We start from the raw sequence: 26,288 nt of genomic DNA, 5'->3' as shown, positions 1-26,288 counted from the left end.
TTCCGGCCTACTAACGGTGTCTGCCCCGGCCTGGTGTTGTCCTCAACTGAATAAAGCTGAGCTTCCACCTTCTGGCTCTGATTAACTGCTGTTTTTTTAAAACTTTGGTTCCGGCCTACTAACGGTGTCTGCCCCGGCCTGGTGTTGTCCTCAACTGAATAAAGCTGAGCTTCCACCTTCTGGCTCTGATTAACTGCTGTTTTTTTTAAAATTGGCTGTTCCGGCCTACTAACGGTGTCTGCCCCTGCCTGGTGTTGTCCTCAACTGAATAAAGCTGAGCTTCCACCTTCTGGCTCTGATTAACTGCTGTTTTTTTAAAACTTTGGTTCCGGCCTACTAACGGTGTCTGCCCCGACCTGGTGTTGTCCTCAACTGAATAAAGCTGAGCTTCCACCTTCTGGCTCTGATTAACTGCTGTTTTTTTAAAACTTTGGTTCCGGCCTACTAACGGTGTCTGCCCCTGCCTGGTGTTGTCCTCAACTGAATAAAGCTGAGCTTCCACCTTCTGGCTCTGATTAACTGCTGTTTTTTTAAAAATTGGCTGTTCCGGCCTACTAACGGTGTCTGCCGCTGCCTGGTGTTGTCCTCAACTGAATAAAGCTGAGCTTCCACCTTCTGGCTCTGATTAACTGCTGTTTTTTTAAAAATTGGCTGTTCCGGCCTACTAACGGTGTCTGCCCCTGCCTGGTGTTGTCCTCAACTGAATAAAGCTGAGCTTCCACCTTCTGGCTCTGATTAACTGCTGTTTTTTTAAAAATTGGCTGTTCCGGCCTACTAACGGTGTCTGCCCCTGCCTGGTGTTGTCCTCAACTGAATAAAGCTGAGCTTCCACCTTCTGGCTCTGATTAACTGCTGTTTTTTTAAAACTTTGGTTCCGGCCTACTAACGGTGTCTGCCCCGGCCTGGTGTTGTCCTCAACTGAATAAAGCTGAGCTTCCACCTTCTGGCTCTGATTAACTGCTGTTTTTTTAAAACTTTGGTTCCGGCCTACTAACGGTGTCTGCCCCTGCCTGGTGTTGTCCTCAACTGAATAAAGCTGAGCTTCCACCTTCTGGCTCTGATTAACTGCTGTTTTTTTAAAACTTTGGTTCCGGCCTACTAACGGTGTCTGCCCCGGCCTGGTGTTGTCCTCAACTGAATAAAGCTGAGCTTCCACCTTCTGGCTCTGATTAACTGCTGTTTTTTTAAAACTTTGGTTCCGGCCTACTAACGGTGTCTGCCCCTGCCTGGTGTTGTCCTCAACTGAATAAAGCTGAGCTTCCACCTTCTGGCTCTGATTAACTGCTGTTTTTTTTTAAATTAGCTGTTCCGGCCTACTAACGGTGTCTGCCCCTGCCTGGTGTTGTCCTCCACTGAATAAAGCTGTGCTTCAACCTTCTGTTCCAAATTAAGATTTTTAAAAAAGAAATTGGGTGTTTAGGGCCTACTAACGTTGTCTGCCCCTCCCTGGTGTTGTCCTCAACTGAATAAAGCTGAGCTTCCACCTTCTGGCTCTGATTAACTGCTGTTTTTTTAAAAATTGGCTGTTCCGGCCTACTAATGGTGTCTGCCCCTGCCTGGTGTTGTCCTCAACTGAATAAAGCTGAGCTTCCACCTTCTGGCTCTGATTAGCTGCTGTTTTTTAAAAAATTGGCTGTTCCGGCCTACTAACGGTGTCTGCCCCTGCCTGGTGTTGTCCTCAACTGAATAAAGCTGAGCTTCCACCTTCTGGCTCTGAGTAACTGCTGTTTTTTTAAAAATTGGCTGTTCCGGCCTACTAACGGTGTCTGCCCCTGCCTGGTGTTGTCCTCAACTGAATAAAGCTGAGCTTCCACCTTCTGGCTCTGATTAACTGCTGTTTTTTTAAAACTTTGGTTCCGGCCTACTAACGGTGTCTGCCCCGGCCTGGTGTTGTCCTCAACTGAATAAAGCTGAGCTTCCACCTTCTGGCTCTGATTAACTGCTGTTTTTTTAAAAATTGGCTGTTCCGGCCTACTAACGGTGTCTGCCCCTGCCTGGTGTTGTCCTCAACTGAATAAAGCTGAGCTTCCACCTTCTGGCTCTGATTAACTGCTGTTTTTTTAAAAATTGGCTGTTCCGGCCTACTAACGGTGTCTGCCCCGGCCTGGTGTTGTCCTCAACTGAATAAAGCTGAGCTTCCACCTTCTGGCTCTGATTAACTGCTGTTTTTTTAAAACTTTGGTTCCGGCCTACTAACGGTGTCTGCCCCTGCCTGGAGTTGTCCTCAACTGAATAAAGCTGAGCTTCCACCTTCTGGCTCTGATTAACTGCTGTTTTTTTAAAACTTTGGTTCCGGCCTACTAACGGTGTCTGCCCCGGCCTGGTGTTGTCCTCAACTGAATAAAGCTGAGCTTCCACCTTCTGGCTCTGATTAACTGCTGTTTTTTTAAAACTTTGGTTCCGGCCTACTAACGGTGTCTGCCCCTGCCTGGTGTTGTCCTCAACTGAATAAAGCTGAGCTTCCACCTTCTGGCTCTGATTAACTGCTGTTTTTTTTTAAATTAGCTGTTCCGGCCTACTAACGGTGTCTGCCCCTGCCTGGTGTTGTCCTCCACTGAATAAAGCTGTGCTTCAACCTTCTGTTCCAAATTAAGATTTTTAAAAAAGAAATTGGGTGTTTAGGGCTTACTAACGTTGTCTGCCCCTCCCTGGTGTTGTCCTCAACTGAATAAAGCTGAGCTTCCACCTTCTGGCTCTGATTAACTGCTGTTTTTTTAAAAATTGGCTGTTCCGGCCTACTAACGGTGTCTGCCGCTGCCTGGTGTTGTCCTCAACTGAATAAAGCTGAGCTTCCACCTTCTGGCTCTGATTAACTGCTGTTTTTTTAAAAATTGGCTGTTCCGGCCTACTAACGGTGTCTGCCGCTGCCTGGTGTTGTCCTCAACTGAATAAAGCTGAGCTTCCACCTTCTGGCTCTGATTAACTGCTGTTTTTTTAAAAATTGGCTGTTCCGGCCTACTAACGGTGTCTGCCCCTGCCTGGTGTTGTCCTCAACTGAATAAAGCTGAGCTTCCACCTTCTGGCTCTGATTAACTGCCGTTTTTTTAAAACTTTGGTTCCGGCCTACTAACGGTGTCTGCCCCGGCCTGGTGTTGTCCTCAACTGAATAAAGCTGAGCTTCCACCTTCTGGCTCTGATTAACTGCTGTTTTTTTAAAACTTTGGTTCCGGCCTACTAACGGTGTCTGCCCCTGCCTGGTGTTGTCCTCAACTGAATAAAGCTGAGCTTCCACCTTCTGGCTCTGATTAACTGCTGTTTTTTTAAAACTTTGGTTCCGGCCTACTAACGGTGTCTGCCCCGGCCTGGTGTTGTCCTCAACTGAATAAAGCTGAGCTTCCACCTTCTGGCTCTGATTAACTGCTGTTTTTTTAAAACTTTGGTTCCGGCCTACTAACGGTGTCTGCCCCTGCCTGGTGTTGTCCTCAACTGAATAAAGCTGAGCTTTCACCTTCTGGCTCTGATTAACTGCTGTTTTTTGTTAAATTAGCTGTTCCGGCCTACTAACGGTGTCTGCCCCTGCCTGGTGTTGTCCTCCACTGAATAAAGCTGTGCTTCAACCTTCTGTTCCAAATTAAGATTTTTAAAAAAGAAATTGGGTGTTTAGGGCCTACTAACGTTGTCTGCCCCTCCCTGGTGTTGTCCTCAACTGAATAAAGCTGAGCTTCCACCTTCTGGCTCTGATTAACTGCTGTTTTTTTAAAAATTGGCTGTTCCGGCCTACTAATGGTGTCTGCCCCTGCCTGGTGTTGTCCTCAACTGAATAAAGCTGAGCTTCCACCTTCTGGCTCTGATTAACTGCTGTTTTTTTAAAAATTGGCTGTTCCGGCCTACTAACGGTGTCTGCCCCTGCCTGGTGTTGTCCTCAACTGAATAAAGCTGAGCTTCCACCTTCTGGCTCTGATTAACTGCTGTTTTTTTAAAAATTGGCTGTTCCGGCCTACTAACGGTGTCTGCCCCTGCCTGGTGTTGTCCTCAACTGAATAAAGCTGAGCTTCCACCTTCTGGCTCTGATTAACTGCTGTTTTTTTAAAACTTTGGTTCCGGCCTACTAACGGTGTCTGCCCCGGCCTGGTGTTGTCCTCAACTGAATAAAGCTGAGCTTCCACCTTCTGGCTCTGATTAACTGCTGTTTTTTTAAAAATTGGCTGTTCCGGCCTACTAACGGTGTCTGCCCCTGCCTGGTGTTGTCCTCAACTGAATAAAGCTGAGCTTCCACCTTCTGGCTCTGATTAACTGCTGTTTTTTTAAAACTTTGGTTCCGGCCTACTAACGGTGTCTGCCCCGGCCTGGTGTTGTCCTCAACTGAATAAAGCTGAGCTTCCACCTTCTGGCTCTGATTAACTGCTGTTTTTTAAAAAATTGGCTGTTCCGGCCTACTAACGGTGTCTGCCGCTGCCTGGTGTTGTCCTCAACTGAATAAAGCTGAGCTTCCACCTTCTGGCTCTGATTAACTGCTGTTTTTTTAAAACTTTGGTTCCGGCCTACTAACGGTGTCTGCCCCTGCCTGGTGTTGTCCTCAACTGAATAAAGCTGAGCTTCCACCTTCTGGCTCTGATTAACTGCTGTTTTTTTTTAAATTGGCTGTTCCGGCCTACTAACGGTGTCTGCCCCTGCCTGGTGTTGTCCTCAACTGAATAAAGCTGAGCTTCCACCTTCTGGCTCTGATTAACTGCTGTTTTTTTAAAACTTTGGTTCCGGCCTACTAACGGTGTCTGCCCCTGCCTGGTGTTGTCCTCAACTGAATAAAGCTGAGCTTCCACCTTCTGGCTCTGATTAACTGCTGTTTTTTTAAAACTTTGGTTCCGGCCTACTAACGGTGTCTGCCCCGGCCTGGTGTTGTCCTCAACTGAATAAAGCTGAGCTTCCACCTTCTGGCTCTGATTAACTGCTGTTTTTTTAAAAATTGGCTGTTCCGGCCTACTAACGGTGTCTGCCCCTGCCTGGTGTTGTCCTCAACTGAATAAAGCTGAGCTTCCACCTTCTGGCTCTGATTAACTGCTGTTTTTTTAAAAATTGGCTGTTCCGGCCTACTAACGGTGTCTGCCCCTGCCTGGTGTTGTCCTCAACTGAATAAAGCTGAGCTTCCACCTTCTGGCTCTGATTAACTGCTGTTTTTTTAAAAATTGGCTGTTCCGGCCTACTAACGGTGTCTGCCGCTGCCTGGTGTTGTCCTCAACTGAACAAAGCTGAGCTTCCACCTTCTGGCTCTGATTAACTGCTGTTTTTTTAAAAATTGGCTGTTCCGGCCTACTAACGGTGTCTGCCCCTGCCTGGTGTTGTCCTCAACTGAATAAAGCTGAGCTTCCACCTTCTGGCTCTGATTAACTGCCGTTTTTTTAAAACTTTGGTTCCGGCCTACTAACGGTGTCTGCTCCGGCCTGGTGTTGTCCTCAACTGAATAAAGCTGAGCTTCCACCTTCTGGCTCTGATTAACTGCTGTTTTTTTAAAACTTTGGTTCCGGCCTACTAACGGTGTCTGCCCCTGCCTGGTGTTGTCCTCAACTGAATAAAGCTGAGCTTCCACCTTCTGGCTCTGATTAACTGCTGTTTTTTTAAAACTTTGGTTCCGGCCTACTAACGGTGTCTGCCCCGGCCTGGTGTTGTCCTCAACTGAATAAAGCTGAGCTTCCACCTTCTGGCTCTGATTAACTGCTGTTTTTTTAAAACTTTGGTTCCGGCCTACTAACGGTGTCTGCCCCTGCCTGGTGTTGTCCTCAACTGAATAAAGCTGAGCTTTCACCTTCTGGCTCTGATTAACTGCTGTTTTTTGTTAAATTAGCTGTTCCGGCCTACTAACGGTGTCTGCCCCTGCCTGGTGTTGTCCTCCACTGAATAAAGCTGTGCTTCAACCTTCTGTTCCAAATTAAGATTTTTAAAAAGAAATTGGGTGTTTAGGGCCTACTAACGTTGTCTGCCCCTCCCTGGTGTTGTCCTCAACTGAATAAAGCTGAGCTTCCACCTTCTGGCTCTGATTAACTGCTGTTTTTTTAAAAATTGGCTGTTCCGGCCTACTAATGGTGTCTGCCCCTGCCTGGTGTTGTCCTCAACTGAATAAAGCTGAGCTTCCACCTTCTGGCTCTGATTAACTGCTGTTTTTTTAAAAATTGGCTGTTCCGGCCTACTAACGGTGTCTGCCCCTGCCTGGTGTTGTCCTCAACTGAATAAAGCTGAGCTTCCACCTTCTGGCTCTGATTAACTGCTGTTTTTTTAAAAATTGGCTGTTCCGGCCTACTAACGGTGTCTGCCCCTGCCTGGTGTTGTCCTCAACTGAATAAAGCTGAGCTTCCACCTTCTGGCTCTGATTAACTGCTGTTTTTTTAAAACTTTGGTTCCGGCCTACTAACGGTGTCTGCCCCGGCCTGGTGTTGTCCTCAACTGAATAAAGCTGAGCTTCCACCTTCTGGCTCTGATTAACTGCTGTTTTTTTAAAAATTGGCTGTTCCGGCCTACTAACGGTGTCTGCCCCTGCCTGGTGTTGTCCTCAACTGAATAAAGCTGAGCTTCCACCTTCTGGCTCTGATTAACTGCTGTTTTTTTAAAACTTTGGTTCCGGCCTACTAACGGTGTCTGCCCCGGCCTGGTGTTGTCCTCAACTGAATAAAGCTGAGCTTCCACCTTCTGGCTCTGATTAACTGCTGTTTTTTAAAAAATTGGCTGTTCCGGCCTACTAACGGTGTCTGCCGCTGCCTGGTGTTGTCCTCAACTGAATAAAGCTGAGCTTCCACCTTCTGGCTCTGATTAACTGCTGTTTTTTTAAAACTTTGGTTCCGGCCTACTAACGGTGTCTGCCCCTGCCTGGTGTTGTCCTCAACTGAATAAAGCTGAGCTTCCACCTTCTGGCTCTGATTAACTGCTGTTTTTTTTTAAATTGGCTGTTCCGGCCTACTAACGGTGTCTGCCCCTGCCTGGTGTTGTCCTCAACTGAATAAAGCTGAGCTTCCACCTTCTGGCTCTGATTAACTGCTGTTTTTTTAAAACTTTGGTTCCGGCCTACTAACGGTGTCTGCCCCTGCCTGGTGTTGTCCTCAACTGGATAAAGCTGAGCTTCCACCTTCTGGCTCTGATTAACTGCTGTTTTTTTAAAACTTTGGTTCCGGCCTACTAACGGTGTCTGCCCCGGCCTGGTGTTGTCCTCAACTGAATAAAGCTGAGCTTCCACCTTCTGGCTCTGATTAACTGCTGTTTTTTTCAAAATTGGCTGTTCCGGCCTACTAACGGTGTCTGCCGCTGCCTGGTGTTGTCCTCAACTGAATAAAGCTGAGCTTCCACCTTCTGGCTCTGATTAACTGCTGTTTTTTTAAAAATTGGCTGTTCCGGCCTACTAACGGTGTCTGCCCCTGCCTGGTGTTGTCCTCCACTGAATAAAGCTGTGCTTCAACCTTCTGTTCCAAATTAAGATTTTTAAAAAAGAAATTGGGTGTTTAGGGCCTACTAACGTTGTCTGCCCCTCCCTGGTGTTGTCCTCAACTGAATAAAGCTGAGCTTCCACCTTCTGGTTCTGATTAACTGCCGTTTTTTTAAAATTGGCTGTTCCGGCCTACTAATGGTGTCTGCCCCTGCCTGGTGTTGTCCTCAACTGAATAAAGCTGAGCTTCCACCTTCTGGCTCTGATTAACTGCTGTTTTTTTAAAACTTTGGTTCCGGCCTACTAACGGTGTCTGCCCCGGCCTGGTGTTGTCCTCAACTGAATAAAGCTGAGCTTCCACCTTCTGGCTCTGATTAACTGCTGTTTTTTTAAAAATTGGCTGTTCCGGCCTACTAACGGTGTCTGCCGCTGCCTGGTGTTGTCCTCAACTGAATAAAGCTGAGCTTCCACCTTCTGGCTCTGATTAACTGCTGTTTTTTTAAAACTTTGGTTCCGGCCTACTAACGGTGTCTGCCCCTGCCTGGTGTTGTCCTCAACTGAATAAAGCTGAGCTTCCACCTTCTGGCTCTGATTAACTGCTGTTTTTTTTAAAATTGGCTGTTCCGGCCTACTAACGGTGTCTGCCCCTGCCTGGTGTTGTCCTCAACTGAATAAAGCTGAGCTTCCACCTTCTGGCTCTGATTAACTGCTGTTTTTTTAAAACTTTGGTTCCGGCCTACTAACGGTGTCTGCCCCGACCTGGTGTTGTCCTCAACTGAATAAAGCTGAGCTTCCACCTTCTGGCTCTGATTAACTGCTGTTTTTTTAAAACTTTGGTTCCGGCCTACTAACGGTGTCTGCCCCTGCCTGGTGTTGTCCTCAACTGAATAAAGCTGAGCTTCCACCTTCTGGCTCTGATTAACTGCTGTTTTTTTAAAACTTTGGTTCCGGCCTACTAACAGTGTCTGCCCCGGCCTGGTGTTGTACTCAACTGAATAAAGCTGTGCTTCAACCTTCTGTTCCAAATTAAGATTTTTAAAAAAGAAATTGGGTGTTTAGGGCCTACTAACGTTGTCTGCCCCTCCCTGGTGTTGTCCTCAACTGAATAAAGCTGAGCTTCAACCTTCTGTTCCAAATTAAGATTTTTAAAAAAGAAATTGGGTGTTTAGGGCCTACTAACGTTGTCTGCCCCTCCCTGGTGTTGTCCTCAACTGAATAAAGCTGAGCTTCCACCTTCTGGTTCTGATTAACTGCCGTTTTTTTAAAATTGGCTGTTCCGGCCTACTAATGGTGTCTGCCCCTGCCTGGTGTTGTCCTCAACTGAATAAAGCTGAGCTTCCACCTTCTGGCTCTGATTAACTGCTGTTTTTTTAAAACTTTGGTTCCGGCCTACTAACGGTGTCTGCCCCGGCCTGGTGTTGTCCTCAACTGAATAAAGCTGAGCTTCCACCTTCTGGCTCTGATTAACTGCTGTTTTTTTAAAAATTGGCTGTTCCGGCCTACTAACGGTGTCTGCCCCTGCCTGGTGTTGTCCTCCACTGAATAAAGTTGTGCTTCAACCTTCTGTTCCAAATTAAGATTTTTAAAAAAGAAATTGGGTGTTTAGGGCCTACTAACGTTGTCTGCCCCTGCCTGGTGTTGTCCTCAACTGAATAAAGCTGAGCTTCCACCTTCTGGCTCTGATTAACTGCTGGTTTTTTTAAAAATTGGCTGTTCCGGCCTACTAACGGTGTCTGCCCCTGCCTGGTGTTGTCCTCAACTGAATAAAGCTGAGCTTCCACCTTCTTGCTCTGATTAACTGCTGTTTTTTTAAAACTTTGGTTCCAGCCTACTAACGGTGTCTGCCGCTGCCTGGTGTTGTCCTCAACTGAATAAAGCTGAGCTTCCTCTTTCTGGCTCTGATTAACTGCTGTTTTTTTAAAACTTTGGTTCCGGCCTACTAACGGTGTCTGCCCCTGCCTGGTGTTGTCCTCAACTGAATAAAGCTGAGCTTCCACCTTCTGGCTCTGATTAACTGCTGTTTTTTTTTAAATTGGCTGTTCCGGCCTACTAACTTTGTCTGCCCCTGCCTGGTGTTGTCCTCAACTGAATAAAGCTGAGCTTCCACCTTCTGGCTCTGATTAACTGCTGTTTTTTAAAAAATTGGCTGTTCCGGCCTACTAACGGTGTCTGCCCCTGCCTGGTGTTGTCCTCCACTGAATAAAGCTGTGCTTCAACCTTCTGTTCCAAATTAAGATTTTTAAAAAAGAAATTGGGTGTTTAGGGCCTACTAACGTTGTCTGCCCCTCCCTGGTGTTGTCCTCAACTGAATAAAGCTGAGCTTCCACCTTCTGGCTCTGATTAACTGCTGTTTTTTTAAAAATTGGCTGTTCCGGCCTACTAATGGTGTCTGCCCCTGCCTGGTGTTGTCCTCAACTGAATAAAGCTGAGCTTCCACCTTCTGGCTCTGATTAACTGCTGGTTTTTTTAAAAATTGGCTGTTCCGGCCTACTAACGGTGTCTGCCCCTGCCTGGTGTTGTCCTCAACTGAATAAAGCTGAGCTTCCACCTTCTGGCTCTGATTAACTGCTGTTTTTTTAAAACTTTGGTTCCGGCCTACTAACGGTGTCTGCCCCGGCCTGGTGTTGTCCTCAACTGAATAAAGCTGAGCTTCCACCTTCTGGCTCTGATTAACTGCTGTTTTTTTAAAAATTGGCTGTTCCGGCCTACTAACGGTGTCTGCCGCTGCCTGGTGTTGTCCTCAACTGAATAAAGCTGAGCTTCCACCTTCTGGCTCTGATTAACTGCTGTTTTTTTAAAAATTGGCTGTTCCGGCCTACTAACGGTGTCTGCCCCTGCCTGGTGTTGTCCTCAACTGAATAAAGCTGAGCTTCCACCTTCTGGCTCTGATTAACTGCTGTTTTTTTAAAACTTTGGTTCCGGCCTACTAACGGTGTCTGCCCCGGCCTGGTGTTGTCCTCAACTGAATAAAGCTGAGCTTCCACCTTCTGGCTCTGATTAACTGCTGTTTTTTTAAAAATTGGCTGTTCCGGCCTACTAACGGTGTCTGCCCCTGCCTGGTGTTGTCCTCAACTGAATAAAGCTGAGCTTCCACCTTCTGGCTCTGATTAACTGCTGTTTTTTTAAAACTTTGGTTCCGGCCTACTAACGGTGTCTGCCCCTGCCTGGTGTTGTCCTCAACTGAATAAAGCTGAGCTTCCACCTTCTGGCTCTGATTAACTGCTGTTTTTTTAAAACTTTGGTTCCGGCCTACTAACAGTGTCTGCCCCGGCCTGGTGTTGTCCTCAACTGAATAAAGCTGAGCTTCCACCTTCTGGCTCTGATTAACTGCTGTTTTTTTAAAAATTGGCTGTTCCGGCCTACTAACGGTGTCTGCCCCTGCCTGCTGTTGTCCTCCACTGAATAAAGCTGTGCTTCAACCTTCTGTTCCAAATTAAGATTTTTAAAATAGAAATTGGGTGTTTAGGGCCTACTAACGTTGTCTGCCCCTCCCTGGTGTTGTCCTCAACTGAATAAAGCTGAGCTTCCACCTTCTGGTTCTGATTAACTGCCGTTTTTTTAAAATTGGCTGTTCCGGCCTACTAATGGTGTCTGCCCCTGCCTGGTGTTGTCCTCAACTGAATAAAGCTGAGCTTCCACCTTCTGGCTCTGATTAACTGCTGTTTTTTTAAAACTTTGGTTCCGGCCTACTAACGGTGTCTGCCCCGGCCTGGTGTTGTCCTCAACTGAATAAAGCTGAGCTTCCACCTTCTGGCTCTGATTAACTGCTGTTTTTTTAAAAATTGGCTGTTCCGGCCTACTAACGGTGTCTGCCGCTGCCTGGTGTTGTCCTCAACTGAATAAAGCTGAGCTTCCACCTTCTGGCTCTGATTAACTGCTGTTTTTTTAAAAATTGGCTGTTCCGGCCTACTAACGGTGTCTGCCCCTGCCTGGTGTTGTCCTCCACTGAATAAAGCTGTGCTTCAACCTTCTGTTCCAAATTAAGATTTTTAAAAAAGAAATTGGGTGTTTAGGGCCTACTAACGTTGTCTGCCCCTGCCTGGTGTTGTCCTCAACTGAATAAAGCTGAGCTTCCACCTTCTGGCTCTGATTAACTGCTGGTTTTTTTAAAAATTGGCTGTTCCGGCCTACTAACGGTGTCTGCCCCTGCCTGGTGTTGTCCTCAACTGAATAAAGCTGAGCTTCCACCTTCTTGCTCTGATTAACTGCTGTTTTTTTAAAACTTTGGTTCCAGCCTACTAACGGTGTCTGCCGCTGCCTGGTGTTGTCCTCAACTGAATAAAGCTGAGCTTCCACTTTCTGGCTCTGATTAACTGCTGTTTTTTTAAAACTTTGGTTCCAGCCTACTAACGGTGTCTGCCGCTGCCTGGTGTTGTCCTCAACTGAATAAAGCTGAGCTTCCACCTTCTGGCTCTGATTAACTGCTGTTTTTTTTAAAATTGGCTGTTCCGGCCTACTAACTTTGTCTGCCCCTGCCTGGTGTTGTCCTCAACTGAATAAAGCTGAGCTTCCACCTTCTGGCTCTGATTAACTGCTGTTTTTTAAAAAATTGGCTGTTCCGGCCTACTAACGGTGTCTGCCCCTGCCTGGTGTTGTCCTCCACTGAATAAAGCTGTGCTTCAACCTTCTGTTCCAAATTAAGATTTTTAAAAAAGAAATTGGGTGTTTAGGGCCTACTAACGTTGTCTGCCCCTCCCTGGTGTTGTCCTCAACTGAATAAAGCTGAGCTTCCACCTTCTGGCTCTGATTAACTGCTGTTTTTTTAAAAATTGGCTGTTCCGGCCTACTAATGGTGTCTGCCCCTGCCTGGTGTTGTCCTCAACTGAATAAAGCTGAGCTTCCACCTTCTGGCTCTGATTAACTGCTGGTTTTTTTAAAAATTGGCTGTTCCGGCCTACTAACGGTGTCTGCCCCTGCCTGGTGTTGTCCTCAACTGAATAAAGCTGAGCTTCCACCTTCTGGCTCTGATTAACTGCTGTTTTTTTAAAACTTTGGTTCCGGCCTACTAACGGTGTCTGCCCCGGCCTGGTGTTGTCCTCAACTGAATAAAGCTGAGCTTCCACCTTCTGGCTCTGATTAACTGCTGTTTTTTTAAAAATTGGCTGTTCCGGCCTACTAACGGTGTCTGCCGCTGCCTGGTGTTGTCCTCAACTGAATAAAGCTGAGCTTCCACCTTCTGGCTCTGATTAACTGCTGTTTTTTTAAAAATTGGCTGTTCCAGCCTACTAATGGTGTCTGCCCCTGCCTGGTGTTGTCCTCAACTGAATAAAGCTGAGCTTCCACCTTCTGGCTCTGATTAACTGCTGTTTTTTTAAAACTTTGGTTCCGGCCTACTAACGGTGTCTGCCCCGGCCTGGTGTTGTCCTCAACTGAATAAAGCTGAGCTTCCGCCTTCTGGCTCTGATTAACTGCTGTTTTTTTTAAAAATTGGCTGTTCCGGCCTACTAACGGTGTCTGCCCCTGCCTGGTGTTGTCCTCAACTGAATAAAGCTGAGCTTCCACCTTCTGGCTCTGATTAACTGCTGTTTTTTAAAAACTTTGGTTCCGGCCTTCTAACGGTGTCTGCCCCTGCCTGGTGTTGTCCTCAACTGAATAAAGCTGAGCTTCCACCTTCTGGCTCTGATTAACTGCTGTTTTTTTAAAACTTTGGTTCCGGCCTACTAACAGTGTCTGCCCCGGCCTGGTGTTGTCCTCAACTGAATAATGCTGAGCTTCCACCTTCTGGCTCTGATTAACTGCTGTTTTTTTAAAAATTGGCTGTTCCGGCCTACTAACGGTGTCTGCCCCTGCCTGCTGTTGTCCTCCACTGAATAAAGCTGTGCTTCAACCTTCTGTTCCAAATTAAGATTTTTAAAAAAGAAATTGGGTGTTTAGGGCCTACTAACGTTGTCTGCCCCTCCCTGGTGTTGTCCTCAACTGAATAAAGCTGAGCTTCCACCTTCTGGTTCTGATTAACTGCCGTTTTTTTAAAATTGGCTGTTCCGGCCTACTAATGGTGTCTGCCCCTGCCTGGTGTTGTCCTCAACTGAATAAAGCTGAGCTTCCACCTTCTGGCTCTGATTAACTGCTGTTTTTTTAAAACTTTGGTTCCGGCCTACTAACGGTGTCTGCCCCGGCCTGGTGTTGTCCTCAACTGAATAAAGCTGAGCTTCCACCTTCTGGCTCTGATTAACTGCTGCTTTTTTAAAACTTTGGTTCCGGCCTACTAACTGTGTCTGCCCCGGCCTGGTGTTGTCCTCAACTGAATAAAGCTGAGCTTTCACCTTCTGGCTCTGATTAACTGCTGTTTTTTTAAAAATTGGCTGTTCCGGCCTACTAACGGTGTCTGCCCCTGCCTGGTGTTGTCCTCCACTGAATAAAGCTGTGCTTCAACCTTCTGTTCCAAATTAAGATTTTTAAAAAAGAAATTGGGTGTTTAGGGCCTACTAACGTTGTCTGCCCCTGCCTGGTGTTGTCCTCAACTGAATAAAGCTGAGCTTCCACCTTCTGGCTCTGATTAACTGCTGTTTTTTTAAAACTTTGGTTCCGGCCTACTAACTGTGTCTGCCCCGGCCTGGTGTTGTCCTCAACTGAATAAAGCTGAGCTTCCACCTTCTGGCTCTGATTAACTGCTGTTTTTTTAAAAATTGGCTGTTCCGGCCTACTAACGGTGTCTGCCCCTGCCTGGTGTTGTCCTCCACTGAATAAAGCTGTGCTTCAACCTTCTGTTCCAAATTAAGATTTTTAAAAAAGAAATTGGGTGTTTAGGGCCTACTAACGTTGTCTGCCCCTGCCTGGTGTTGTCCTCAACTGAATAAAGCTGAGCTTCCACCTTCTGGCTCTGATTAACTGCTGGTTTTTTTAAAAATTGGCTGTTCCGGCCTACTAACGGTGTCTGCCCCTGCCTGGTGTTGTCCTCAACTGAATAAAGCTGAGCTTCCACCTTCTTGCTCTGATTAACTGCTGTTTTTTTAAAACTTTGGTTCCAGCCTACTAACGGTGTCTGCCGCTGCCTGGTGTTGTCCTCAACTGAATAAAGCTGAGCTTCCACTTTCTGGCTCTGATTAACTGCTGTTTTTTTAAAACTTTGGTTCCGGCCTACTAACGGTGTCTGCCCCTGCCTGGTGTTGTCCTCAACTGAATAAAGCTGAGCTTCCACCTTCTGGCTCTGATTAACTGCTGTTTTTTTTAAAATTGGCTGTTCCGGCCTACTAACTTTGTCTGCCCCTACCTGGTGTTGTCCTCAACTGAATAAAGCTGAGCTTCCACCTTCTGGCTCTGATTAACTGCTGTTTTTTAAAAAATTGGATGTTCCGGCCTACTAACGGTGTCTGCCCCTGCCTGGTGTTGTCCTCCACTGAATAAAGCTGTGCTTCAACCTTCTGTTCCAAATTAAGATTTTTAAAAAAGAAATTGGGTGTTTAGGGCCTACTAACGTTGTCTGCCCCTCCCTGGTGTTGTCCTCAACTGAATAAAGCTGAGCTTCCACCTTCTGGCTCTGATTAACTGCTGTTTTTTTAAAAATTGGCTGTTCCGGCCTACTAATGGTGTCTGCCCCTGCCTGGTGTTGTCCTCAACTGAATAAAGCTGAGCTTCCACCTTCTGGCTCTGATTAACTGCTGTTTTTTTTAAAAATTGGCTGTTCCGGCCTACTAACGGTGTCTGCCCCTGCCTGGTGTTGTCCTCAACTGAATAAAGCTGAGCTTCCACCTTCTGGCTCTGATTAACTGCTGTTTTTTTAAAACTTTGGTTCCGGCCTACTAACGGTGTCTGCCCCGGCCTGGTGTTGTCCTCAACTGAATAAAGCTGAGCTTCCACCTTCTGGCTCTGATTAACTGCTGTTTTTTTAAAAATTGGCTGTTCCGGCCTACTAACGGTGTCTGCCGCTGCCTGGTGTTGTCCTCAACTGAATAAAGCTGAGCTTCCACCTTCTGGCTCTGATTAACTGCTGTTTTTTTAAAAATTGGCTGTTCCGGCCTACTAACGGTGTCTGCCCCTGCCTGGTGTTGTCCTCAACTGAATAAAGCTGAGCTTCCACCTTCTGGCTCTGATTAACTGCTGTTTTTTTAAAACTTTGGTTCCGGCCTACTAACGGTGTCTGCCCCGGCCTGGTGTTGTCCTCAACTGAATAAAGCTGAGCTTCCACCTTCTGGCTCTGATTAACTGCTGTTTTTTTAAAAATTGGCTGTTCCGGCCTACTAACGGTGTCTGCCCCTGCCTGGTGTTGTCCTCAACTGAATAAAGCTGAGCTTCCACCTTCTGGCTCTGATTAACTGCTGTTTTTTAAAAAATTGGCTGTTCCGGCCTACTAACGGTGTCTGCCCCTGCCTGGTGTTGTCCTCAACTGAATAAAGCTGAGCTTCCACCTTCTGGCTCTGATTAACTGCTGTTTTTTTAAAACTTTGGCTCCGGCCTACTAACGGTGTCTGCCCCTGCCTGGTGTTGTCCTCAACTGAATTACGCTGAGCTTCCACCTTCTGGCTCTGATTAACTGCTGTTTTTTTTTAAATTAGCTGTTCCGGCCTACTAACGGTGTCTGCCCCTGCCTGGTGTTGTCCTCCACTGAATAAAGCTGTGCTTCAACCTTCTGTTCCAAACTAAGATTTTTAAAAAAGAAATTGGGTGTTTAGGGCGTACTAACGTTGTCTGCCCCTCCCTGGTGTTGTCCTCAACTGAATAAAGCTGAGCTTCCACCTTCTGGCTCTGATTAACTGCTGTTTTTTTAAAAATTGGCTGTTCCGGCCTACTAATGGTGTCTGCCCCTGCCTGGTGTTGTCCTCAACTGAATAAAGCTGAGCTTCCACCTTCTGGCTCTGATTAACTGCTGTTTTTTTAAAAATTGGCTGTTCCGGCCTACTAACGGTGTCTGCCCCTGCCTGGTGTTGTCCTCAACTGAATAAAGCTGAGCTTCCACCTTCTGGCTCTGATTAACTGCTGTTTTTTTAAAACTTTGGTTCCGGCCTACTAACTGTGTCTGCCCCGGCCTGGTGTTGTCCTCAACTGAATAAAGCTGAGCTTTCACCTTCTGGCTCTGATTAACTGCTGTTTTTTTAAAAATAGGCTGTTCCGGCCTATTAACGGTGTCTGCCGCTGCCTGGTGTTGTCCTCAACTGAATAAAGCTGAGCTTCCACCTTCTGGCTCTGATTAACTGCTGTTTTTTTAAAACTTTGGTTCCGGCCTACTAACAGTGTCTGCCCCTGCCTGGTGTTGTCCTCAACTGAATAAAGCTGAGCTTCCACCTTCTGGCTCTGATTAACTGCTGTTTTTTTTAAAATTGGCTGTTCCGGCCTACTAACGGTGTCTGCCCCTGCCTGGTGTTGTCCTCAACTGAATAAAGCTGAGCTTCCACCTTCTGGCTCTGATTAACTGCTGTTTTTTTAAAACTTTGGTTCCGGCCTACTAACGGTGTCTGCCCCGACCTGGTGTTGTCCTCAACTGAATAAAGCTGAGCTTCCACCTTCTGGCTCTGATTAACTGCTGTTTTTTTAAAACTTTGGTTCCGGCCTACTAACGGTGTCTGCCCCTGCCTGGTGTTGTCCTCAACTGAATAAAGCTGAGCTTCCACCTTCTGGCTCTGATTAACTGCTGTTTTTTTAAAACTTTGGTTCCGGCCTACTAACGGTGTCTGCCCTGGCCTGGTGTTGTCCTCAACTGAATAAAGCTGAGCTTCCACCTTCTGGCTCTGATTAACTGCTGTTTTTTTTTAAATTAGCTGTTCCGGCCTACTAACGGTGTCTGCCCCTGCCTGGTGTTGTCCTCCACTGAATAAAGCTGTGCTTCAACCTTCTGTTCCAAACTAAGATTTTTAAAAAAGAAATTGGGTGTTTAGGGCGTACTAACGTTGTCTGCCCCTCCCTGGTGTTGTCCTCAACTGAATAAAGCTGAGCTTCCACCTTCTGGCTCTGATTAACTGCTGTTTTTTTAAAAATTGGCTGTTCCGGCCTACTAATGGTGTCTGCCCCTGCCTGGTGTTGTCCTCAACTGAATAAAGCTGAGCTTCCACCTTCTGGCTCTGATTAACTGCTGTTTTTTTAAAACTTTGGTTCCGGCCTACTAACTGTGTCTGCCCCGGCCTGGTGTTGTCCTCAACTGAATAAAGCTGAGCTTTCACCTTCTGGCTCTGATTAACTGCTGTTTTTTTAAAAATTGGCTGTTCCGGCCTATTAACGGTGTCTGCCGCTGCCTGGTGTTGTCCTCAACTGAATAAAGCTGAGCTTCCACCTTCTGGCTCTGATTAACTGCTGTTTTTTTAAAACTTTGGTTCCGGCCTACTAACGGTGTCTGCCCCTGCCTGGTGTTGTCCTCAACTGAATAAAGCTGAGCTTCCACCTTCTGGCTCTGATTAACTGCTGTTTTTTTTTAAATTGGCTGTTCCGGCCTACTAACGGTGTCTGCCCCTGCCTGGTGTTGTCCTCAACTGAATAAAGCTGAGCTTCCACCTTCTGGCTCTGATTAACTGCTGTTTTTTTAAAACTTTGGTTCCGGCCTACTAACGGTGTCTGCCCCGACCTGGTGTTGTCCTCAACTGAATAAAGCTGAGCTTCCACCTTCTGGCTCTGATTAACTGCTGTTTTTTTAAAACTTTGGTTCCGGCCTACTAACGGTGTCTGCCCCTGCCTGGTGTTGTCCTCAACTGAATAAAGCTGAGCTTCCACCTTCTGGCTCTGATTAACTGCTGTTTTTTTAAAACTTTGGTTCCGGCCTACTAACGGTGTCTGCCCTGGCCTGGTGTTGTCCTCAACTGAATAAAGCTGAGCTTCCACCTTCTGGCTCTGATTAACTGCTGTTTTTTTAAAAATTGGCTGTTCCGGCCTACTAACGGTGTCTGCCGCTGCCTGGTGTTGTCCTCAGCTGAATAAAGCTGAGCTTCCACCTTCTGGCTCTGATTAACTGCTGTTTTTTTAAATATTGGCTGTTCCGGCCTACTAACGGTGTCTGCCCCTGCCTGGTGTTGTCCTCCACTGAATAAAGCTGTGCTTCAACCTTCTGTTCAAAATTAAGATTTTTAAAAAAGAAATTGGGTGTTTAGGGCCTACTAACGTTGTCTGCCCCTCCCTGGTGTTGTCCTCAACTGAATAAAGCTGATTTCCACCTTCTGGTTCTGATTAACTGCCGTTTTTTTAAAATTTGCTGTTCCGGCCTACTAATGGTGTCTGCCCCTGCCTGGTGTTGTCCTCAACTGAATAAAGCTGAGCTTCCACCTTCTGGCTCTGATTAACTGCTGTTTTTTTATAACTTTGGTTCCGGCCTACTAACGGTGTCTGCCCCGGCCTGGTGTTGTCCTCAACTGAATAAAGCTGAGCTTCCACCTTCTGGCTCTGATTAACTGCTGTTTTTTAAAAAATTGGCTGTTCCGGCCTACTAACGGTGTCTGCCGCTGCCTGGTGTTGTCCTCAACTGAATAAAGCTGAGCTTCCACCTTCTGGCTCTGATTAACTGCTGTTTTTTTAAAACTTTGGTTCCGGCCTACTAACGGTGTCTGCCCCTGCCTGGTGTTGTCCTCAACTGAATAAAGCTGAGCTTCCACCTTCTGGCTCTGATTAACTGCTGTTTTTTTTAAAATTGGCTGTTCCGGCCTACTAACGGTGTCTGCCCCTGCCTGGTGTTGTCCTCAACTGAATAAAGCTGAGCTTCCACCTTCTGGCTCTGATTAACTGCTGTTTTTTTAAAAATTGGCTGTTCCGGCCTACTAACGGTGTCTGCCGCTGCCTGGTGTTGTCCTCAACTGAATAAAGCTGAGCTTCCACCTTCTGGCTCTGATTAACTGCTGTTTTTTTAAAAATTGGCTGTTCCGGCCTACTAACGGTGTCTGCCCCTGCCTGGTGTTGTCCTCAACTGAATAAAGCTGAGCTTCCACCTTCTGGCTCTGATTAACTGCTGTTTTTTTAAAACTTTGGTTCCGGCCTACTAACGGTGTCTGCCCCGGCCTGGTGTTGTCCTCAACTGAATAAAGCTGAGCTTCCACCTTCTGGCTCTGATTAACTGCTGTTTTTTTAAAAATTGGCTGTTCCGGCCTACTAACGGTGTCTGCCCCTGCCTGGTGTTGTCCTCAACTGAATAAAGCTGAGCTTCCACCTTCTGGCTCTGATTAACTGCTGTTTTTTAAAAAATTGGCTGTTCCGGCCTACTAACGGTGTCTGCCCCTGCCTGGTGTTGTCCTCAACTGAATAAAGCTGAGCTTCCACCTTCTGGCTCTGATTAACTGCTGTTTTTTTAAAACTTTGGCTCCGGCCTACTAACGGTGTCTGCCCCTGCCTGGTGTTGTCCTCAACTGAATAAAGCTGAGCTTCCACCTTCTGGCTCTGATTAACTGCTGTTTTTTTTTAAATTAGCTGTTCCGGCCTACTAACGGTGTCTGCCCCTGCCTGGTGTTGTCCTCCACTGAATAAAGCTGTGCTTCAACCTTCTGTTCCAAACTAAGATTTTTAAAAAAGAAATTGGGTGTTTAGGGCGTACTAACGTTGTCTGCCCCTCCCTGGTGTTGTCCTCAACTGAATAAAGCTGAGCTTCCACCTTCTGGCTCTGATTAACTGCTGTTTTTTTAAAAATTGGCTGTTCCGGCCTACTAATGGTGTCTGCCCCTGCCTGGTGTTGTCCTCAACTGAATAAAGCTGAGCTTCCACCTTCTGGCTCTGATTAACTGCTGTTTTTTTAAAAATTGGCTGTTCCGGCCTACTAACGGTGTCTGCCCCTGCCTGGTGTTGTCCTCAACTGAATAAAGCTGAGCTTCCACCTTCTGGCTCTGATTAACTGCTGTTTTTTTAAAACTTTGGTTCCGGCCTACTAACTGTGTCTGCCCCGGCCTGGTGTTGTCCTCAACTGAATAAAGCTGAGCTTTCACCTTCTGGCTCTGATTAACTGCTGTTTTTTTAAAAATAGGCTGTTCCGGCCTATTAACGGTGTCTGCCGCTGCCTGGTGTTGTCCTCAACTGAATAAAGCTGAGCTTCCACCTTCTGGCTCTGATTAACTGCTGTTTTTTTAAAACTTTGGTTCCGGCCTACTAACAGTGTCTGCCCCTGCCTGGTGTTGTCCTCAACTGAATAAAGCTGAGCTTCCACCTTCTGGCTCTGATTAACTGCTGTTTTTTTTAAAATTGGCTGTTCCGGCCTACTAACGGTGTCTGCCCCTGCCTGGTGTTGTCCTCAACTGAATAAAGCTGAGCTTCCACCTTCTGGCTCTGATTAACTGCTGTTTTTTTAAAACTTTGGTTCCGGCCTACTAACGGTGTCTGCCCCGACCTGGTGTTGTCCTCAACTGAATAAAGCTGAGCTTCCACCTTCTGGCTCTGATTAACTGCTGTTTTTTTAAAAATTGGCTGTTCCGGCCTACTAATGGTGTCTGCCCCTGCCTGGTGTTGTCCTCAACTGAATAAAGCTGAGCTTCCACCTTCTGGCTCTGATTAACTGCTGTTTTTTTAAAACTTTGGTTCCGGCCTACTAACTGTGTCTGCCCCGGCCTGGTGTTGTCCTCAACTGAATAAAGCTGAGCTTTCACCTTCTGGCTCTGATTAACTGCTGTTTTTTTAAAAATTGGCTGTTCCGGCCTATTAACGGTGTCTGCCGCTGCCTGGTGTTGTCCTCAACTGAATAAAGCTGAGCTTCCACCTTCTGGCTCTGATTAACTGCTGTTTTTTTAAAACTTTGGTTCCGGCCTACTAACGGTGTCTGCCCCTGCCTGGTGTTGTCCTCAACTGAATAAAGCTGAGCTTCCACCTTCTGGCTCTGATTAACTGCTGTTTTTTTTAAAATTGGCTGTTCCGGCCTACTAACGGTGTCTGCCCCTGCCTGGTGTTGTCCTCAACTGAATAAAGCTGAGCTTCCACCTTCTGGCTCTGATTAACTGCTGTTTTTTTAAAACTTTGGTTCCGGCCTACTAACGGTGTCTGCCCCGACCTGGTGTTGTCCTCAACTGAATAAAGCTGAGCTTCCACCTTCTGGCTCTGATTAACTGCTGTTTTTTTAAAACTTTGGTTCCGGCCTACTAACGGTGTCTGCCCCTGCCTGGTGTTGTCCTCAACTGAATAAAGCTGAGCTTCCACCTTCTGGCTCTGATTAACTGCTGTTTTTTTAAAACTTTGGTTCCGGCCTACTAACGGTGTCTGCCCTGGCCTGGTGTTGTCCTCAACTGAATAAAGCTGAGCTTCCACCTTCTGGCTCTGATTAACTGCTGTTTTTTTAAAAATTGGCTGTTCCGGCCTACTAACGGTGTCTGCCGCTGCCTGGTGTTGTCCTCAGCTGAATAAAGCTGAGCTTCCACCTTCTGGCTCTGATTAACTGCTGTTTTTTTAAATATTGGCTGTTCCGGCCTACTAACGGTGTCTGCCCCTGCCTGGTGTTGTCCTCCACTGAATAAAGCTGTGCTTCAACCTTCTGTTCAAAATTAAGATTTTTAAAAAAGAAATTGGGTGTTTAGGGCCTACTAACGTTGTCTGCCCCTCCCTGGTGTTGTCCTCAACTGAATAAAGCTGAGCTTCCACCTTCTGGTTCTGATTAACTGCCGTTTTTTTAAAATTTGCTGTTCCGGCCTACTAATGGTGTCTGCCCCTGCCTGGTGTTGTCCTCAACTGAATAAAGCTGAGCTTCCACCTTCTGGCTCTGATTAACTGCTGTTTTTTTATAACTTTGGTTCCGGCCTACTAACGGTGTCTGCCCCGGCCTGGTGTTGTCCTCAACTGAATAAAGCTGAGCTTCCACCTTCTGGCTCTGATTAACTGCTGTTTTTTAAAAAATTGGCTGTTCCGGCCTACTAACGGTGTCTGCCGCTGCCTGGTGTTGTCCTCAACTGAATAAAGGTGAGCTTCCACCTTCTGGCTCTGATTAACTGCTGTTTTTTTAAAACTTTGGTTCCGGCCTACTAACGGTGTCTGCCCCGGCCTGGTGTTGTCCTCAACTGAATAAAGCTGAGCTTCCACCTTCTGGCTCTGATTAACTGCTGTTTTTTTAAAAATTGGCTGTTCCGGCCTACTAACGGTGTCTGCCGCTGCCTGGTGTTGTCCTCAACTGAATAAAGCTGAGCTTCCACCTTCTGGCTCTGATTAACTGCTGTTTTTTTAAAAATTGGCTGTTCCGGCCTACTAACGGTGTCTGCCCCTGCCTGGTGTTGTCCTCAACTGAATAAAGCTGAGCTTCCACCTTCTGGCTCTGATTAACTGCTGTTTTTTTAAAAATTGGCTGTTCCGGCCTACTAACGGTGTCTGCCCCTGCCTGGTGTTGTCCTCAACTGAATAAAGCTGAGCTTCCACCTTCTGGCTCTGATTAACTGCTGTTTTTTTAAAACTTTGGTTCCGGCCTACTAACGGTGTCTGCCCCGGCCTGGTGTTGTCCTCAACTGAATAAAGCTGAGCTTCCATCTTCTGGCTCTGATTAACTGCTGTTTTTTTAAAAATTGGCTGTTCCGGCCTACTAACGGTGTCTGCCGCTGCCTGGTGTTGTCCTCAACTGAATAAAGCTGAGCTTCCACCTTCTGGCTCTGATTAACTGCTGTTTTTTTAAAAATTGGCTGTTCCGGCCTACTAACGGTGTCTGCCGCTGCCTGGTGTTGTCCTCAACTGAATAAAGCTGAGCTTCCACCTTCTGGCTCTGATTAACTGCTGTTTTTTAAAAAATTGGCTGTTCCGGCCTACTAACGGTGTCTGCCGCTGCCTGGTGTTGTCCTCAACTGAATAAAGCTGAGCTTCCACCTTCTGGCTCTGATTAACTGCTGTTTTTTTAAAACTTTGGTTCCGGCCTTCTAACGGTGTCTGCCCCGGCCTGGTGTTGTCCTCAACTGAATAAAGCTGAGCTTCCACCTTCTGGCTCTGATTAACTGCTGTTTTTTTAAAACATTGGTTCCGGCCTACTAACGGTGTCTGCCCCTGCCTGGTGTTGTCCTCAACTGAATAAAGCTGAGCTTCCACCTTCTGGCTCTGATTAACTGCTGTTTTTTTTAAAATTGGCTGTTCCGGCCTACTAACGGTGTCTGCCCCTGCCTGGTGTTGTCCTCAACTGAATAAAGCTGAGCTTCCACCTTCTGGCTCTGATTAACTGCTGTTTTTTTAAAACTTTGGTTCCGGCCTACTAACGGTGTCTGCCCCGACCTGGTGTTGTCCTCAACTGAATAAAGCTGAGCTTCCACCTTCTGGCTCTGATTAACTGCTGTTTTTTTAAAACTTTGGTTCCGGCCTACTAACGGTGTCTGCCCCTGCCTGGTGTTGTCCTCAACTGAATAAAGCTGAGCTTCCACCTTCTGGCTCTGATTAACTGCTGTTTTTTTAAAACTTTGGTTCCGGCCTACTAACAGTGTCTGCCCCGGCCTGGTGTTGTACTCAACTGAATAAAGCTGTGCTTCAACCTTCTGTTCCAAATTAAGATTTTTAAAAAAGAAATTGGGTGTTTAGGGCCTACTAACGTTGTCTGCCCCTCCCTGGTGTTGTCCTCAACTGAATAAAGCTGAGCTTCAACCTTCTGTTCCAAATTAAGATTTTTAAAAAAGAAATTGGGTGTTTAGGGCCTACTAACGTTGTCTGCCCCTCCCTGGTGTTGTCCTCAACTGAATAAAGCTGAGCTTCCACCTTCTGGTTCTGATTAACTGCCGTTTTTTTAAAATTGGCTGTTCCGGCCTACTAATGGTGTCTGCCCCTGCCTGGTGTTGTCCTCAACTGAATAAAGCTGAGCTTCCACCTTCTGGCTCTGATTAACTGCTGTTTTTTTTAAACTTTGGTTCCGGCCTACTAACGGTGTCTGCCCCGGCCTGGTGTTGTCCTCAACTGAATAAAGCTGAGCTTCCACCTTCTGGCTCTGATTAACTGCTGTTTTTTTAAAAATTGGCTGTTCCGGCCTACTAACGGTGTCTGCCCCTGCCTGGTGTTGTCCTCCACTGAATAAAGTTGTGCTTCAACCTTCTGTTCCAAATTAAGATTTTTAAAAAAGAAATTGGGTGTTTAGGGCCTACTAACGTTGTCTGCCCCTGCCTGGTGTTGTCCTCAACTGAATAAAGCTGAGCTTCCACCTTCTGGCTCTGATTAACTGCTGGTTTTTTTAAAAATTGGCTGTTCCGGCCTACTAACGGTGTCTGCCCCTGCCTGGTGTTGTCCTCAACTGAATAAAGCTGAGCTTCCACCTTCTTGCTCTGATTAACTGCTGTTTTTTTAAAACTTTGGTTCCAGCCTACTAACGGTGTCTGCCGCTGCCTGGTGTTGTCCTCAACTGAATAAAGCTGAGCTTCCTCTTTCTGGCTCTGATTAACTGCTGTTTTTTTAAAACTTTGGTTCCGGCCTACTAACGGTGTCTGCCCCTGCCTGGTGTTGTCCTCAACTGAATAAAGCTGAGCTTCCACCTTCTGGCTCTGATTAACTGCTGTTTTTTTTTAAATTGGCTGTTCCGGCCTACTAACTTTGTCTGCCCCTGCCTGGTGTTGTCCTCAACTGAATAAAGCTGAGCTTCCACCTTCTGGCTCTGATTAACTGCTGTTTTTTAAAAAATTGGCTGTTCCGGCCTACTAACGGTGTCTGCCCCTGCCTGGTGTTGTCCTCCACTGAATAAAGCTGTGCTTCAACCTTCTGTTCCAAATTAAGATTTTTAAAAAAGAAATTGGGTGTTTAGGGCCTACTAACGTTGTCTGCCCCTCCCTGGTGTTGTCCTCAACTGAATAAAGCTGAGCTTCCACCTTCTGGCTCTGATTAACTGCTGTTTTTTTAAAAATTGGCTGTTCCGGCCTACTAATGGTGTCTGCCCCTGCCTGGTGTTGTCCTCAACTGAATAAAGCTGAGCTTCCACCTTCTGGCTCTGATTAACTGCTGGTTTTTTTAAAAATTGGCTGTTCCGGCCTACTAACGGTGTCTGCCCCTGCCTGGTGTTGTCCTCAACTGAATAAAGCTGAGCTTCCACCTTCTGGCTCTGATTAACTGCTGTTTTTTTAAAACTTTGGTTCCGGCCTACTAACGGTGTCTGCCCCGGCCTGGTGTTGTCCTCAACTGAATAAAGCTGAGCTTCCACCTTCTGGCTCTGATTAACTGCTGTTTTTTTAAAAATTGGCTGTTCCGGCCTACTAACGGTGTCTGCCGCTGCCTGGTGTTGTCCTCAACTGAATAAAGCTGAGCTTCCACCTTCTGGCTCTGATTAACTGCTGTTTTTTTAAAAATTGGCTGTTCCAGCCTACTAATGGTGTCTGCCCCTGCCTGGTGTTGTCCTCAACTGAATAAAGCTGAGCTTCCACCTTCTGGCTCTGATTAACTGCTGTTTTTTTAAAACTTTGGTTCCGGCCTACTAACGGTGTCTGCCCCGGCCTGGTGTTGTCCTCAACTGAATAAAGCTGAGCTTCCGCCTTCTGGCTCTGATTAACTGCTGTTTTTTTTAAAAATTGGCTGTTCCGGCCTACTAACGGTGTCTGCCCCTGCCTGGTGTTGTCCTCAACTGAATAAAGCTGAGCTTCCACCTTCTGGCTCTGATTAACTGCTGTTTTTTAAAAACTTTGGTTCCGGCCTTCTAACGGTGTCTGCCCCTGCCTGGTGTTGTCCTCAACTGAATAAAGCTGAGCTTCCACCTTCTGGCTCTGATTAACTGCTGTTTTTTTAAAACTTTGGTTCCGGCCTACTAACAGTGTCTGCCCCGGCCTGGTGTTGTCCTCAACTGAATAATGCTGAGCTTCCACCTTCTGGCTCTGATTAACTGCTGTTTTTTTAAAAATTGGCTGTTCCGGCCTACTAACGGTGTCTGCCCCTGCCTGCTGTTGTCCTCCACTGAATAAAGCTGTGCTTCAACCTTCTGTTCCAAATTAAGATTTTTAAAAAAGAAATTGGGTGTTTAGGGCCTACTAACGTTGTCTGCCCCTCCCTGGTGTTGTCCTCAACTGAATAAAGCTGAGCTTCCACCTTCTGGTTCTGATTAACTGCCGTTTTTTTAAAATTGGCTGTTCCGGCCTACTAATGGTGTCTGCCCCTGCCTGGTGTTGTCCTCAACTGAATAAAGCTGAGCTTCCACCTTCTG

Source organism: Ranitomeya variabilis, chromosome 3 (assembly GCF_051348905.1).
Source record: "Ranitomeya variabilis isolate aRanVar5 chromosome 3, aRanVar5.hap1, whole genome shotgun sequence".
Classification (NCBI taxonomy): Eukaryota; Metazoa; Chordata; class Amphibia; order Anura; family Dendrobatidae; genus Ranitomeya; species Ranitomeya variabilis.
The sequence above is the reverse complement of the archived record's forward strand: the minus strand, read 5'-3'. Positions refer to the sequence as shown.